General features: G+C 42.8%; 1 long non-coding RNA gene across 1 annotated transcript; it reads left to right on the top strand.

Annotated features, from left to right (window-relative positions):
- The first annotated feature begins 10,281 nt into the window (after window positions 1-10,281).
- LOC116656223 lies at window positions 10,282-13,478 on the top strand. Its single transcript, XR_004311218.2, has 3 exons — window positions 10,282-10,439; window positions 13,143-13,263; window positions 13,347-13,478. It is a non-coding gene; the product is annotated as an uncharacterized LOC116656223 (long non-coding RNA).
- The last annotated feature ends 1,578 nt before the right edge of the window (window positions 13,479-15,056 follow it).

Raw genomic sequence — 15,056 nt, forward strand, 5'->3', positions numbered from 1 at the left:
AGACGCCTCCTTCAGTCGCCGGTCAGGTCGAAGGCAGGTCGCGTCCTGCAGTCGCCGGTCAGGTCGTCTCCTCCAGTCGCCAGTCAGGTCGCCTCCTCCAGTCCGGCCAGGTCGCCGGTCAGGTCGCCGGTCAGGTCGCAGGTCAGCTCGCCGGACAGGTCGCCGGCCAGGTCTCCCCTTGCAGTCGCCGGCCACGTCACCGGTCAGGTCGCCCATTGCAGACGCCTCCTTCAGTCGCCGGTCAGGTCGAAGGCAGGTCGCGTCCTGCAGTCGCCGGTCAGGTCGTCTCCTCCAGTCGCCAGTCAGGTCGCCTCCTCCAGTCCGGCCAGCTCGCCGGACAGGTCGCCGGTCAGGTCTCCCCTTGCAGTCGCCGGCCACGTCACCGGTCAGGTCGCCCATTGCAGACGCCTCCTCCAGTCGCCGGTCAGGTCGAAGGCAGGTCGCGTCCTGCAGTCGCCGGTCAGGTCGTCTCCTCCAGTCGCCAGTCAGTCACCAGTCAGGTCGCCTCCTCCAGTCCGGCCAGGTCGCCGGTCAGGTCGCAGGTCAGGTCGCGTCCAGCAGTCGCTGGTCAGGTCGCCGGCCAGTCAGGTCGCCTCCTCCCTCCAGTCCGGCCAGGTCGCCGGTCAGGTCACAGGTCAGGTCGCCGGCCAGGTCGCAGGTCATGTCGCCGGCCAGGTCGCAGGTCAAGTCGCTTCCTTCAGTCGCCGCGGCGTCTTCCGCTCAGTCGGGTTACCGAGAAAGTCATTGCACCCGCAACATTAAATTTACCACCAAAATTATGTCGCTATGGTGCATATATCGCATTAAACCGTAGGAGCATTTCTTATAGCGTAGGCACAATATTTAGTTTAGTTATTTATTTATTTGGTATAGAGTGAACCAGCCACTGCATTGTTTTGGTCGCCTTCACCGGTCGCCGGCCAGCTCGCCGGACAGGTCGCCGGTCAGGTCTCCCCTTGCAGTCGCCGTCCACGTCACCGGTCAGGTCGCCCATTGCAGACGCCTCCTCCAGTCGCCGGTCAGGTCGAAGGCAGGTCGCGTCCTGCAGTCACCGGTCAGGTCGTCTCCTCCAGTCGCCAGTCAGTCACCAGTCAGGTCGCCTCCTCCAGTCCGGCCAGGTCGCCGGTCAGGTCGCAGGTCAGGTCGCGTCCAGCAGTCGCTGGTCAGGTCGCCGGCCAGTCAGGTCGCCTCCTCCCTCCAGTCCGGCCAGGTCGCCGGTCAGGTCACAGGTCAGGTCGCCGGCCAGGTCGCAGGTCATGTCGCCGGCCAGGTCGCAGGTCAAGTCGCTTCCTTCAGTCGCCGCGGCGTCTTCCGCTCAGTCGGGTTACCGAGAAAGTCATTGCACCCGCAACATTAAATTTACCACCAAAATTATGTCGCTATGGTGCATATATCGCATTAAACCGTAGGAGCATTTCTTATAGCGTAGGCACAATATTTAGTTTAGTTATTTATTTATTTGGTATAGAGTGAACCAGCCACAGCATTGTTTTGGTCGCCTCCACCGGTCGCCGGCCAGCTCGCCGGACAGGTCGCCGGTCAGGTCTCCCCTTGCAGTCGCCGGCCACGTCACCGGTCAGGTCGCCCATTGCAGACGCCTCCTCCAGTCGCCGGTCAGGTCGAAGGCAGGTCGCGTCCTGCAGTCGCCGGTCAGGTCGTCTCCTCCAGTCGCCAGTCAGTCACCAGTCAGTCATCGCCTCCTCCAGTCGCCGGTCAGGTCGTCTCCTCCAGTCGCCAGTCAGGTCGCCTCCTCCAGTCCGGCCAGGTCGCAGGTCAGGTCACCGGTCAGGTCGCGTCCAGCAGTCGCTGGTCAGGTCGCCGGCCAGGTCGCAGGTCACTTCGCCGGCCAGGTGGCAGGTGAGGTCGCCTCCTTCAGTCGCCGGCCAGGTCGCCCATTGCCCCTTGCAGTCGCTATGTCGTAAGTCAGGTTGCCCCTTGCAGTTGAGGTTGTAAGTCAGGTCGCCTCCTCCAGATCGCATACTCCAGTCGTCGACCAGGTCGCCTCCACCGGTCGCCGGCCAGCTCGCCGGACAGGTCGCCGGTCAGGTCTCCCCTTGCAGTCGCCGGCCACGTTACCGGCCTCCACCGGTCGCCGGCCAGCTCGCCGGACAGGTCGCCGGTCAGGTCTCCCCTTGCAGTCGCCGGCCACGTTACCGGTCAGGTCGCCCATTGCAGACGCCTCCTCCAGTCGCCGGTCAGATCGAAGGCAGGTCGCGTCCTGCAGTCGCCGGTCAGGTCGTCTCCTCCAGTCGCCAGTCAGTCACCAGTCAGGTCGCCTCCTCCAGTCCGGCCAGGTCGCCGGTCAGGTCGCAGGTCAGGTCGCCGGTCAGGTCGCGTCCAGCAGTCGCTGGTCAGGTCGCCGGCCAGTCAGGTCGCCGGTCAGGTCGCGTCCAGCAGTCGCTGGTCAGGTCGCCGGCCAGTCAGGTCGCCTCCTCCCTCCAGTCCGGCCAGGTCGCCGGTCAGGTCACAGGTCAGGTCGCCGGTCAGGTCGCAGGTCACGTCGCCGGCCAGGTCGCAGGTCAAGTCGCCTCCTTCAGTCGGCGCGGCGTCTTCTGCTCAGTCGGGTTACCGAGAAAGTCTTTGCACCCGCAGCCTTCAATTTGCCACCAACATTTAAGTTACTAAGGTGCATATATCGCATCAAATCGTGAAAGCATTTGATATAGCATTGGCCAAAGCTTCCGTTTATTTATTAATTTATTTGGTACAGAGTGAACCAGCCACTGCATTGTTTTGGGTTAAACTGATTTTGAAATGCATTTGTTCTATTCCACCGCTTTAAAAATATACTTGCGTTGAAAACTTTACACCACCGGCAGGGTGGCATCTTCGGCTCGGTCGAGGTACCAAGAAAGTTATTGCACCCACAGCATTAAATTTGCAACCAACATTTAAGTTGCTAAGGTGCATAAATCTCATTAAATCGTAGGAGCATTTGTTATAGCGTAGGCACAAGCTTTAGTTTAGTTATTTATTTATTTGGTACAGAGTGAACCAGCCACTGCATTGTTTTAAGTTAAACTGATACTGCAATGCATATGTTTTATTCGGACGCTTTAAAAATATACTTGCGTTGAACACTTTTTACACCACCGGCAGGGTGGCGTCTTCGGCTCGGTCGGGTTACCGAGAAACTCATTGCACCCGCAACATTAAATTTATCACCAAAATTTAAGTCTCTATGGTGCATATATCGCAATAAATCGTAGGAGCAGTTGTTATATCGTAGGCAAAAGCTTCAGTTTAGTTATTTATTTATTTGGTACAGAGTGGAACCAGCCAGTGCATTGTTTTGGGTTGAACTGATATTGAAATGCATTTGTTCTATTCCACCGCTTTAAAAATATACTTGCGTTGAACACTTTTTACACCACCGGCAGGGTGGCGTCTTCGGCTCGGTCGGGTTACCGAGAATGTCATTGCACCCGCAGGATTCAATTTGTCACCAACATTTAAGTTGCTAAGGTGCATATATCGCATTAAATTGTAGGAGTATTTGTTATAGCGTAGGCACAAGCTTCAGTTAAGTAATTTATGTGTTGGTAAAGTGTGAACCAGCCACTGCATTGTTTTGGGTTGAACTGATATTGAAATGCATTTGTTCTGTTCTATTCGAACGCTTTAAAAATATAGAGAAAGTCCTCGCACCCGCAACCTTAAATTTTGCAAAGATTTAAGTTGCTAATGTGCATATATCGCATTAAATCGTGAAAGCATTTGTTATAGCATTGGCCAAAGCTTCAGTTTATTTATTAATTTATTTGGTACAGAGTGAACCAGGCACTGCATTGTTTTGGGTTGAACTGATATTGAAATGCATTTGTTCTATTCGGCTGCTTTAAAAATATACTTGCGTTGAACACTTTTTCCATCACCGTCAGGGTGTCATCTTCGGATCGGTCGAGTTACCGAGAAAGTCCTCGCACCCGCAACATTACATTACCACCAAAATTGGCCAGGGTGACATCTTCGGCTCGGTCGGGTTACCGAAAAATTCCTTGCACCCGCAGCATTCAATTTGCCACCAACATTTAAGTTACTAAGGTGCATATATCGCATTAAATCGTGAAAGCATTTGATATAGCATTGGCCAAAGCTTCCGTTTATTTATTAATTTATTTGTTACACAGTGAATCAGCCACTGCATTGTTTTGGGTTGAATTGATATTGAAATTCATTTGTTCTATTCGGCTGCTTTAAAAATATACTTGCGTTGAACAATTTTTCCATCACCGCCAGGGTGTCATCTTCGGATCGGTCGAGTTACCGAGAAAGTCCTCGCACCCGCAACATTAAATTACCACCAAAACTTAAGTCGCTATGGTGCATATATCGCAATAAATCGTAGGAGCATTTGTTATATCGTAGGCAAACGCTTCAGTTAAGTTATTTATTTATTTGGTACAGAGTGAACCAGCCACTGCATTGTTTTGGGTTGAACTGATATTGAAATGCATTTGTTCTATTCGGCTGCTTTAAAAATATAATTGCGTTGAACACTTTTTCCATCACCGCCAGGGTGTCATCTTTGGATCGGTCGAGTTACCAAGAAAGTCCTCGCACCCCCAACATTAAATTACCACCAAAATTGGCCAGGGTACCATTTTCGGCTCGGTCGGGTTACCGAGAAAGTCATTGCACCCGCAACATTAAATTTGCCACCAACATTTAGTTGCTAAGGTGCATATATCGCATTAAATCGTAGGAGCATTTGTTTTAGCGTAGGCACAAGCGTCAGTTAAGTAATTTATTTTTTTTGGTACAGAGTGAACCAGCCACTGCATTGTTTTGGGTTGAACTGATATTGAAATGCATTTGTTCATTCGGCTGCTTTAAAAATATACTTGCGTTGAGCACGTTTTCCATCACCGCCAGGGTGTCATCTTCGGATCGATCGAGTTACCGTGAAAGTCCTCGCACCCGCAACATTCAATTTAACACCAAAATTGGCCAGGGTGGCATCTTCGTCTCGGTCGGGTTACCGAGAAAGTCATTGCACCCGCAGCATTCAATCTGCCATCAACATTTAAGTTGCTAAGGTGCATATATCGCATTAAATCGTGAAAGCATTTGTTATAGCATTGGCCAAAGCTTCAGTTTATTTATTAATTTATTTGGTACAGAGTGAACCAGACTCTGCATTGTTTTGGGTTGAACTAATATTGAAATGCATTTGTTCTATTCGGCTGCTTTAAAAATATACTTGCGTTGAAGTTGCCGAGAAAGTCCTCGCACCCGCAACATTAAATTACCACCAAAACTTAAGTCGCTATGGTCGAGTTACCGTGAAAGTCCTCGCACCCGCAACATTCAATTTAACACCAAAATTGGCCAGGGTGGCATCTTCGTCTCGGTCGGGTTACCGAGAAAGTCATTGCACCCGCAGCATTCAATCTGCCATCAACATTTAAGTTGCTAAGGTGCGTATAGCGCATTAAATCGTGAAAGCATTTGATATAGCATTGGAAAAAGCTTCAGTTTATTTATTTATTTGGTACAGAGTGAATCAGCCACTGCATTGTTTTGGGTTGAACTGATATTGAAATGCATTTGTTTTATTCGGCTGCTTTAAAAATATACTTGCGTTGAACACTTTTTCCATCACCGCCAAAGTCCTCGCACCCGCAACATTAAATTACCACCAAAATTGGCCAGGGTGACATCTTCGGCTCGGTCGGGTTACCGAAAAAGTCCTTGCACCCGCAGCATTCAATTTGCCACCAACATTTAAGTTACTAAGGTACATATATCGCATTAAATTGTAGGACCATTTGTTATAGCGTAGGCACAAGCTTCAGTTAAGTAATTTATTTTTTTGGTACAGTGTGAACCAGCCACTGCATTGTTTTGGGTTGAACTGATATTAAAATGCATTTGTTCTATTGTGCCGTTTTAAAAATATACTTACGTTGAACACTTTTTACACCACCGGCAGGGTGGCATCTTCGGCTCGGTCGGGTTACCGAGAATGTCATTGCACCCGCAACATTAAATTTGCCACCAACATTTAGTTGCTAAGGTGCATATATCGCATTAAATTGTAGGAGCTTTTGTTATAGCGTAGGCACAAGCTTCAGTTAAGTAATTTATTTTTTTGGTACAGTGTGAACCAGCCACTGCATTGTTTTGGGTTGAACTGATATTGAAATGCATTTGTTCTATTCGACCGCTTTAAAAATATAGAGAAAGTCCTCGCACCCGCAGCCTTAAATTTTGCAACCAACATTTAAGTTGCTAAGGTGCATATATCGCATTAAATCGTGAAAGCATTTGTTATAGCATTGGCCAAAGCTTCAGTTTATTTATTAATTTATTTGGTACAGAGTGAACCAGGCACTGCATTGTTTTGGGTTGAACTGATATTGAAATGCATTTGTTCTATTCGGCTGCTTTAAAAATATAATTGCGTTGAACACTTTTTCCATCACCGCCAGGGTGTCATCTTTGGATCGGTCGAGTTACCAAGAAAGTCCTCGCACCCCCAACATTAAATTACCACCAAAATTGGCCAGGGTGACATCTTTATTTATTAATTTATTTGTTACACAGTGAATCAGCCACTGCATTGTTTTGGGTTGAATTGATATTGAAATTCATTTGTTCCATTCGGCTGCTTTAACAATATACTTGCGTTGAACAATTTTTCCATCACCGCCAGGGTGTCATCTTCGGATCGGTCGAGTTACCGAGAAAGTCCTCGCACCCGCAACATTACATTACCACCAAAATTGGCCAGGGTGACATCTTTGGCTCGGTCGGGTTATCGAGAATGTCATTGCACTCGCAACATTTAATTTACCACCAAAATTTAAGTCGCTATGGCGCATATATCGCATTAAACCGTATGATCATTTGTTATAGCTTAGGCACAAGCTTCAGTTTAGTTATTTATTTATTTGCTTTAAATGCTTTCACCGCCAAGGTGTCATTTTCGGATCGGTCGAGTTACCGAGAAAGTCCTCGCACCCGCAACATTAAATTACCACCAAAATTGGCCAGGGTGGCATATTCGTCTCGGTCGGGTTACCGAGAAAGTCATTGCACCCGCAGCATTCAATTTGCCATCAACATTTAAGTTGCTAAGGTGCATATATCGCATTAAATCGTGATAGCATTTGATATAGCATTGGCCAAAGCTTCCGTTTATTTATTAATTTATTTGGTACAGAGTGAACCAGGCACTGTTTGTTTTGGGTTGAACTGATATTGAAATTCATTTGTTCATTCGGCTGCTTTAATAATATACTTGCGTTGAACACGTTTTCCATCACCTCCAGGGTGTCATCTTCGGCTCGGTCGAGTTACCAAGAAAGTTATTGCACCCACAGCATTAAATTTGCAACCAACATTTAAGTTGCTAAGGTGCATATATCGCATTAAATCGTGAAAGCATTTGATATAGCATTGGCCAAAGCTTCCGTTTATTTATTAATTTATTTGGTACAGAGTTAACCAGGCACTGCATTGTTTTGGGTTGAACTGATATTGAAATGCATTTGTTTTATTCGGCTGCTTTAAAAATATACTTGCGTTGAACACTTTTTCCATCACCGCCAAAGTCCTCGCACCCGCAACATTAAATTACCACCAAAATTGGCCAGGGTGACATCTTCGGCTCGGTCGGGTTACCGAAAAAGTCATTGCACCCGCAGCATTCAATCTGCCATCAACATTTAAGTTGCTAAGGTGCATATATCGCATTAAATCGTGAAAGCATTTGTTATAGCATTGGCCAAAGCTTCAGTTTATTTATTAATTTATTTGGTACAGAGTGAACCTGCCACTGCATTGTTTTGGGTTGAACTGATATTGAAATGCATTTGTTCTATTCGACCGCTTTAAAAATATAGAGAAAGTCCTCGCACCCGCAGCCTTAAATTTTGCAACCAACATTTAAGTTGCTAAGGTGCATATATCGCATTAAATCGTGAAAGCATTTGATATACCATTGGCCAAAGCTTCCGTTTATTTATTAATTTATTTGGTACAGAGTGAATCAGCCACTGCATTGTTTTGGGTTGAACTGATATTGAAATGCATTTGTTCTATTCGACCGCTTTAAAAATATAGAGAAAGTCCTCGCACCCGCAACCTTAAATTTTGCAAAGATTTAAGTTGCTAATGTGCATATATCGCATTAAATCGTGAAAGCATTTGTTATAACATTGGCCAAAGCTTCAGTTTATTTATTAATTTATTTGGTACAGAGTGAACCAGGCACTGCATTGTTTTGGGTTGAACTGATATTGAAATGCATTTGTTCTATTCGGCTGCTTTAAAAATATACTTGCGTTGAACACTTTTTCCATCACCGCCAGGGTGTCATCTTCGGATCGGTCGAGTTACCGAGAAAGTCCTCGCACCCGCAACATTACATTACCACCAAAATTGGCCAGGGTGACATCTTTATTTATTAATTTATTTGTTACACAGTGAATCAGCCACTGCATTGTTTTGGGTTGAATTGATATTGAAATTCATTTGTTCTATTCGGCTGCTTTAACAATATACTTGCGTTGAACAATTTTTCCATCACCGCCAGGGTGTCATCTTCGGATCGGTCGAGTTACCGAGAAAGTCCTCGCACCCGCAACATTACATTACCACCAAAATTGGCCAGGGTGACATCTTCGGCTCGGTCGGGTTACCGAAAAATTCCTTGCACCCGCAGCATTCAATTTGCCACCAACCTTAGTAACTTAAGGTGCATATATCGCATTTAATTGTAGGAGCATTTGTTATAGCGTAGGCACAAGCTTCAGTTAAGTAATTTATTTTTTTGGTACAGTGTGAGCCAGCCACTGCATTTTTTTGGGTTGAACTGATAATGAAATGCATTTGTTCTATTCGACCGCTTTAAAAATATAGAGAAAGTCCTCGCACCCGCAGCCTTAAATTTTGCAACTAGCATTTAAGTTGCTAAGGTGCATATATCGCATTAAATCGTAGGAGCATTTGTTTTAGCGTAGGCACAAGCTTCAGTTAAGTAATTTATTTTTTATTTTTGGTACAGTGTGAACCAGCCACTGCATTGTTTTGTGTTAAACTGATATTGACATGCATATGTTCTATTCTGCCGTTTTAAAAATATACTTACGTTGAACACTTTTTACACCACCGGCAGGGTGGCATCTTCGGCTCGGTCGGGTTACCGAGAATGTAATTGCACCCGCAACATTAAATTTGCCACCAACATTTAGTTGCTAAGGTGCATATATCGCATTAAATCGTAGGAGCATTTGTTTTAGCGTAGGCACAAGCGTCAGTTAAGTAATTTATTTTTTTTGGTACAGAGTGAACCAGCCACTGCATTGTTTTGGGTTGAACTGATATTGAAATGCATTTGTTCATTCGGCTGCTTTAAAAATATACTTGCGTTGAGCACGTTTTCCATCACCGCCAGGGTGTCATCCTCGGATCGATCGAGTTACCGTGAAAGTCCTCGCACCCGCAACATTCAATTTAACACCAAAATTTGCCAGGGTGGCATCTTCGTCTCGGTCGGGTTACCGAGAAAGTCATTGCACCCGCAGCATTCAATCTGCCATCAACATTTAAGTTGCTAAGGTGCATATATCGCATTAAATCGTGAAAGCATTTGTTAAAGCATTGGCCAAAGCTTCAGTTTATTTATTAATTTATTTGGTACAGAGTGAACCAGACACTGCATTGTTTTGGGTTGAACTAATATTGAAATGCATTTGTTCTATTCGGCTGCTTTAAAAATATACTTGCGTTGAAGTTGCCGAGAAAGTCCTCGCACCCGCAACATTAAATTACCACCAAAACTTAAGTCGCTATGGTCGAGTTACCTTGCACCCGCAGCATTCAATTTGCCACTAACCTTAGTAACTTAAGGTGCATATATCGCATTTAATTGTAGGAGCATTTGTTATAGCGTAGGCACAAGCTTCAGTTAAGTATTTTATTTTTTTGGTACGGTGTGAACCAGCCACTGCATTGTTTTTGGGTGATCTGATAATGAAATGCATTTGTTCTATTCGACCGCTTTAAAAATATAGAGAAAGTCCTCGCACCCGCAGCCTTACATTTTGCAACTAACATTTAAGTTGCTAAGGTGTATATATATTGCATTAAATCGTAGGAGCATTTGTTTTAGCGTAGGCACAAGCTTCAGTTAAGTAATTTTTTTTTTTTGGTACAGTGTGAACCAGCCACTGCATTGTTTTGGGTTGAACTGATATTGACATGCATATGTTCTATTCTGCCGTTTTAAAAATATACTTACGTTGAACACTTTTTACACCACCGCACTGTGGTCCCAAATCCCGATTTGGTGGCATAAAGTCCCAAATTTCATGGAAGAAAATCTGAATTTTTTTTGTATATATTTAAACTAGATACCCTAGATAGAAAGTATCAATAAATATTTTTGTCAAAAATGCAACCTTGCAATTTTTACAGATGTTTAAAGTCAGGTGATTGAGCAATGTGACAAAATTGGCGGGAAATATTTAATAACTTTGAGAGCTTGGCAAATCTAAACCAAACAATATTTTTCTATTATTTAAAATGGATATTGAAGTTGGAGGTATGTAAATTACGAATAATAAACACAATTTGTGTGGTAATTTGTTTAACGTTATATAATTGTACTGTTTTGTGTTGTCCAAGGAAATCAAAAAGCTGACAAAAGTGTTCGTCTTCTGTAGAGGAAAAAAGGTGTTGTGCGTATTTGTGCGTTGTTTAATGTATGTTAAACAATAGTAGACACTTTATATTAAATTTTAATAATAGTTTCGTTTGCGGCTTTTCCGATGCTATAATTATTTAGATGTGCTTGAATTCTGTCACGCCACGTTGCTGGACGTGTGGATGGACAGCGGGTGCCACTCTTCCGCGCTGACTGAATTTGTATTTGGTCAAATAGATCAATGTACACTAAGCGACGACAAAAGGAGTGAAATAAATAAAAAAATAAGAAGTTTTGAAATTTTTGTTACGTCAAACCTGCAAAAGTGCAGTCGGAATATGCGAACATTCAGAGAAAAGCATTCACAGTGGCTATTAAAGTCTCTTAAAATACATTTGGAAAATCACTCGGAGATGGAAATTTAAAGAAGGGAAGACCAAAACTGACTTATGATGAAGGAGGATCGCGCCTTAAAAGAAAACTTGCTGGTGAAGTAGCGCTTAAGAATGAAAATGATACGCAACTTTTGATACACGCAGCTTCAATATCAGCAAGGAAATCAAGTGAACATAGTGTTGCATTTTTACTTGCAAATTGTAATAGGTCTGAAGCACAGGAAACTGAAGCTAAAAGAAAGCTTCATACAGCAGAACCAATACCTCTTACAATAAATGAGGCTTTGGAATTTTTCATAGACAATTCATTAAGCAAACAATTGTACAAAGAAATTCGTCAAATAAGCAAACTGCATAATTGCGACATATACCCCAACTACAAAAAAGTTCTGGAAGCTAAATTACAGTTGAGACCTGTGGGGATAACAGCGACAGAAACATTTGCAAAGGTTGCTTTACAGGATTTATTAAATCATACTGCGAGCCGAATTGTATTGATGCAGGAGGAACTATTTGCAAATTTGGAAACTGTGTCAAGCCTTAAATTAATTGTAAGTTACGGATTTGATGGATCATCTGGACAGAGTATGTACAAACAAAGATTTGAATGTAACGAAAAAGACACCTCAGATCAGTCGTTATTTGTTACTACCATTATACCTCTGAAGCTTATAGATGATGCAGGATCCATATTTTGGAATAACAGAACTCCGCAATCTGTAAGATTTTGTCGCCCTCTAAAAATGGAATTCGCAAAAGAAACAAAAGATCACATTCTTGCAGAGAAAAACGATTTGGACAGGCAAATAGAACATTTGATTCCCTTCGTATTAACCATTTTAGAGGAAAGGAAAATCACTATCGCATTTGAAATGCATATGACACTTATAGACGGAAAAGTTTTAAACGTTTTAACGGGCACGAATTCCTGCCAATTATGTTCAATTTGTGGAGCAGGCCCAAAAAAATTTATGGATACTATTGACCAGAATTCTTTTAAGCCGAAACCTGGACACCTTCAGTATGGAATAAGTCCACTACACGCGTGGATACGTGTTTTTGAATTACTCCTAAAAATATCTTATAGATTGAAGTTTAAAAAGTGGCAAGCACGACTCGAAAGTGACAAACGCGATATGATTTCTAAAAAAGAACATATACAAAAGCGAATGCGGCAAGAAATGGGATTGCATGTAGATAAGCCGAAACAGAATGGCAGCGGAAACACGAACGATGGCAATACAGCTAGAAAGGCTTTTTCTAATACAAAATTATTTGCATCCATTTTAGAACTTGACTTGGAGCTAATTAATAGTCTGCATACTAATCTAGTAGCTATTAACTGTGAATTTGCAATCGATCCTCAAAAATTTCAAAAATTCCCCGATAAAACTATTCGACTATACACATTATATTACCCGTGGTATCCGATGTCTCCAACTCTACACAAGATTTTAATACATGGATCGCAAATAATAGCTGCATCAGTAGTCCCGGTTGGCTGTCTGAGCACGTTTTCCATCACCGCCAGGGTGTCATCCTCGGATCGATCGAGTTACCGTGAAAGTCCTCGCACCCGCAACATTCAATTTAACACCAAAATTTGCCAGGGTGGCATCTTCGTCTCGGTCGGGTTACCGAGAAAGTCATTGCACCCGCAGCATTCAATCTGCCATCAACATTTAAGTTGCTAAGGTGCATATATCGCATTAAATCGTGAAAGCATTTGTTAAAGCATTGGCCAAAGCTTCAGTTTATTTATTAATTTATTTGGTACAGAGTGAACCAGACACTGCATTGTTTTGGGTTGAACTAATATTGAAATGCATTTGTTCTATTCGGCTGCTTTAAAAATATACTTGCGTTGAAGTTGCCGAGAAAGTCCTCGCACCCGCAACATTAAATTACCACCAAAACTTAAGTCGCTATGGTCGAGTTACCTTGCACCCGCAGCATTCAATTTGCCACTAACCTTAGTAACTTAAGGTGCATATATCGCATTTAATTGTAGGAGCATTTGTTATAGCGTAGGCACAAGCTTCAGTTAAGTATTTTATTTTTTTGGTACGGTGTGAACCAGCCTGTGAAGTCAGGTGATTGAGCAGCTGATTTTTGTGACAAAATTGGCGGGAAATATTTAATAACTTTGAGAGCTTGGCAAATCTAAACCAAACAATATTTTTCTATTATTTAAAATGGATATTGAAGTTGGAGGTATGTAAATTACGAATAATAAACACAATTTGTGTGGTAATTTGTTTAACGTTATATAATTGTACTGTTTTGTGTTGTCCAAGGAAATCAAAAAGCTGACAAAAGTGTTCGTCTTCTGTAGAGGAAAAAAGGTGTTGTGCGTATTTGTGCGTTGTTTAATGTATGTTAAACAATAGTAGACACTTTATATTAAATTTTAATAATAGTTTCGTTTGCGGCTTTTCCGATGCTATAATTATTTAGATGTGCTTGAATTCTGTCACGCCACGTTGCTGGACGTGTGGATGGACAGCGGGTGCCACTCTTCCGCGCTGACTGAATTTGTATTTGGTCAAATAGATCAATGTACACTAAGCGACGACAAAAGGAGTGAAATAAATAAAAAAATAAGAAGTTTTGAAATTTTTGTTACGTCAAACCTGCAAAAGTGCAGTCGGAATATGCGAACATTCAGAGAAAAGCATTCACAGTGGCTATTAAAGTCTCTTAAAATACATTTGGAAAATCACTCGGAGATGGAAATTTAAAGAAGGGAAGACCAAAACTGACTTATGATGAAGGAGGATCGCGCCTTAAAAAAAAACTTGCTGGTGAAGTAGCGCTTAAGAATGAAAATGATACGCAACTTTTGATACACGCAGCTTCAATATCAGCAAGGAAATCAAGTGAACATAGTGTTGCATTTTTACTTGCAAATTGTAATAGGTCTGAAGCACAGGCAACTGAAGCTAAAAGAAAGCTTCATACAGCAGAACCAATACCTCTTACAATAAATGAGGCTTTGGAATTTTTCATAGACAATTCATTAAGCAAACAATTGTACAAAGAAATTCGTCAAATAAGCAAACTGCATAATTGCGACATATACCCCAACTACAAAAAAGTTCTGGAAGCTAAATTACAGTTGAGACCTGTGGGGATAACAGCGACAGAAACATTTGCAAAGGTTGCTTTACAGGATTTATTAAATCATACTGCGAGCCGAATTGTATTGATGCAGGAGGAACTATTTGCAAATTTGGAAACTGTGTCAAGCCTTAAATTAATTGTAAGTTACGGATTTGATGGATCATCTGGACAGAGTATGTACAAACAAAGATTTGAATGTAACGAAAAAGACACCTCAGATCAGTCGTTATTTGTTACTACCATTATACCTCTGAAGCTTATAGATGATGCAGGATCCATATTTTGGAATAACAGAACTCCGCAATCTGTAAGATTTTGTCGCCCTCTAAAAATGGAATTCGCAAAAGAAACAAAAGATCACATTCTTGCAGAGAAAAACGATTTGGACAGGCAAATAGAACATTTGATTCCCTTCGTATTAACCATTTTAGAGGAAAGGAAAATCACTATCGCATTTGAAATGCATATGACACTTATAGACGGAAAAGTTTTAAACGTTTTAACGGGCACGAATTCCTGCCAATTATGTTCAATTTGTGGAGCAGGCCCAAAAAAATTTATGGATACTATTGACCAGAATTCTTTTAAGCCGAAACCTGGACACCTTCAGTATGGAATAAGTCCACTACACGCGTGGATACGTGTTTTTGAATTACTCCTAAAAATATCTTATAGATTGAAGTTTAAAAAGTGGCAAGCACGACTCGAAAGTGACAAACGCGATATGATTTCTAAAAAAGAACATATACAAAAGCGAATGCGGCAAGAAATGGGATTGCATGTAGATAAGCCGAAACAGAATGGCAGCGGAAACACGAACGATGGCAATACAGCTAGAAAGGCTTTTTCTAATACAAAATTATTTGCATCCGATTTAGAACTTG

This window comes from Drosophila ananassae, chromosome 3L (assembly GCF_017639315.1).
Source record: "Drosophila ananassae strain 14024-0371.13 chromosome 3L, ASM1763931v2, whole genome shotgun sequence".
Classification (NCBI taxonomy): Eukaryota; Metazoa; Arthropoda; class Insecta; order Diptera; family Drosophilidae; genus Drosophila; species Drosophila ananassae.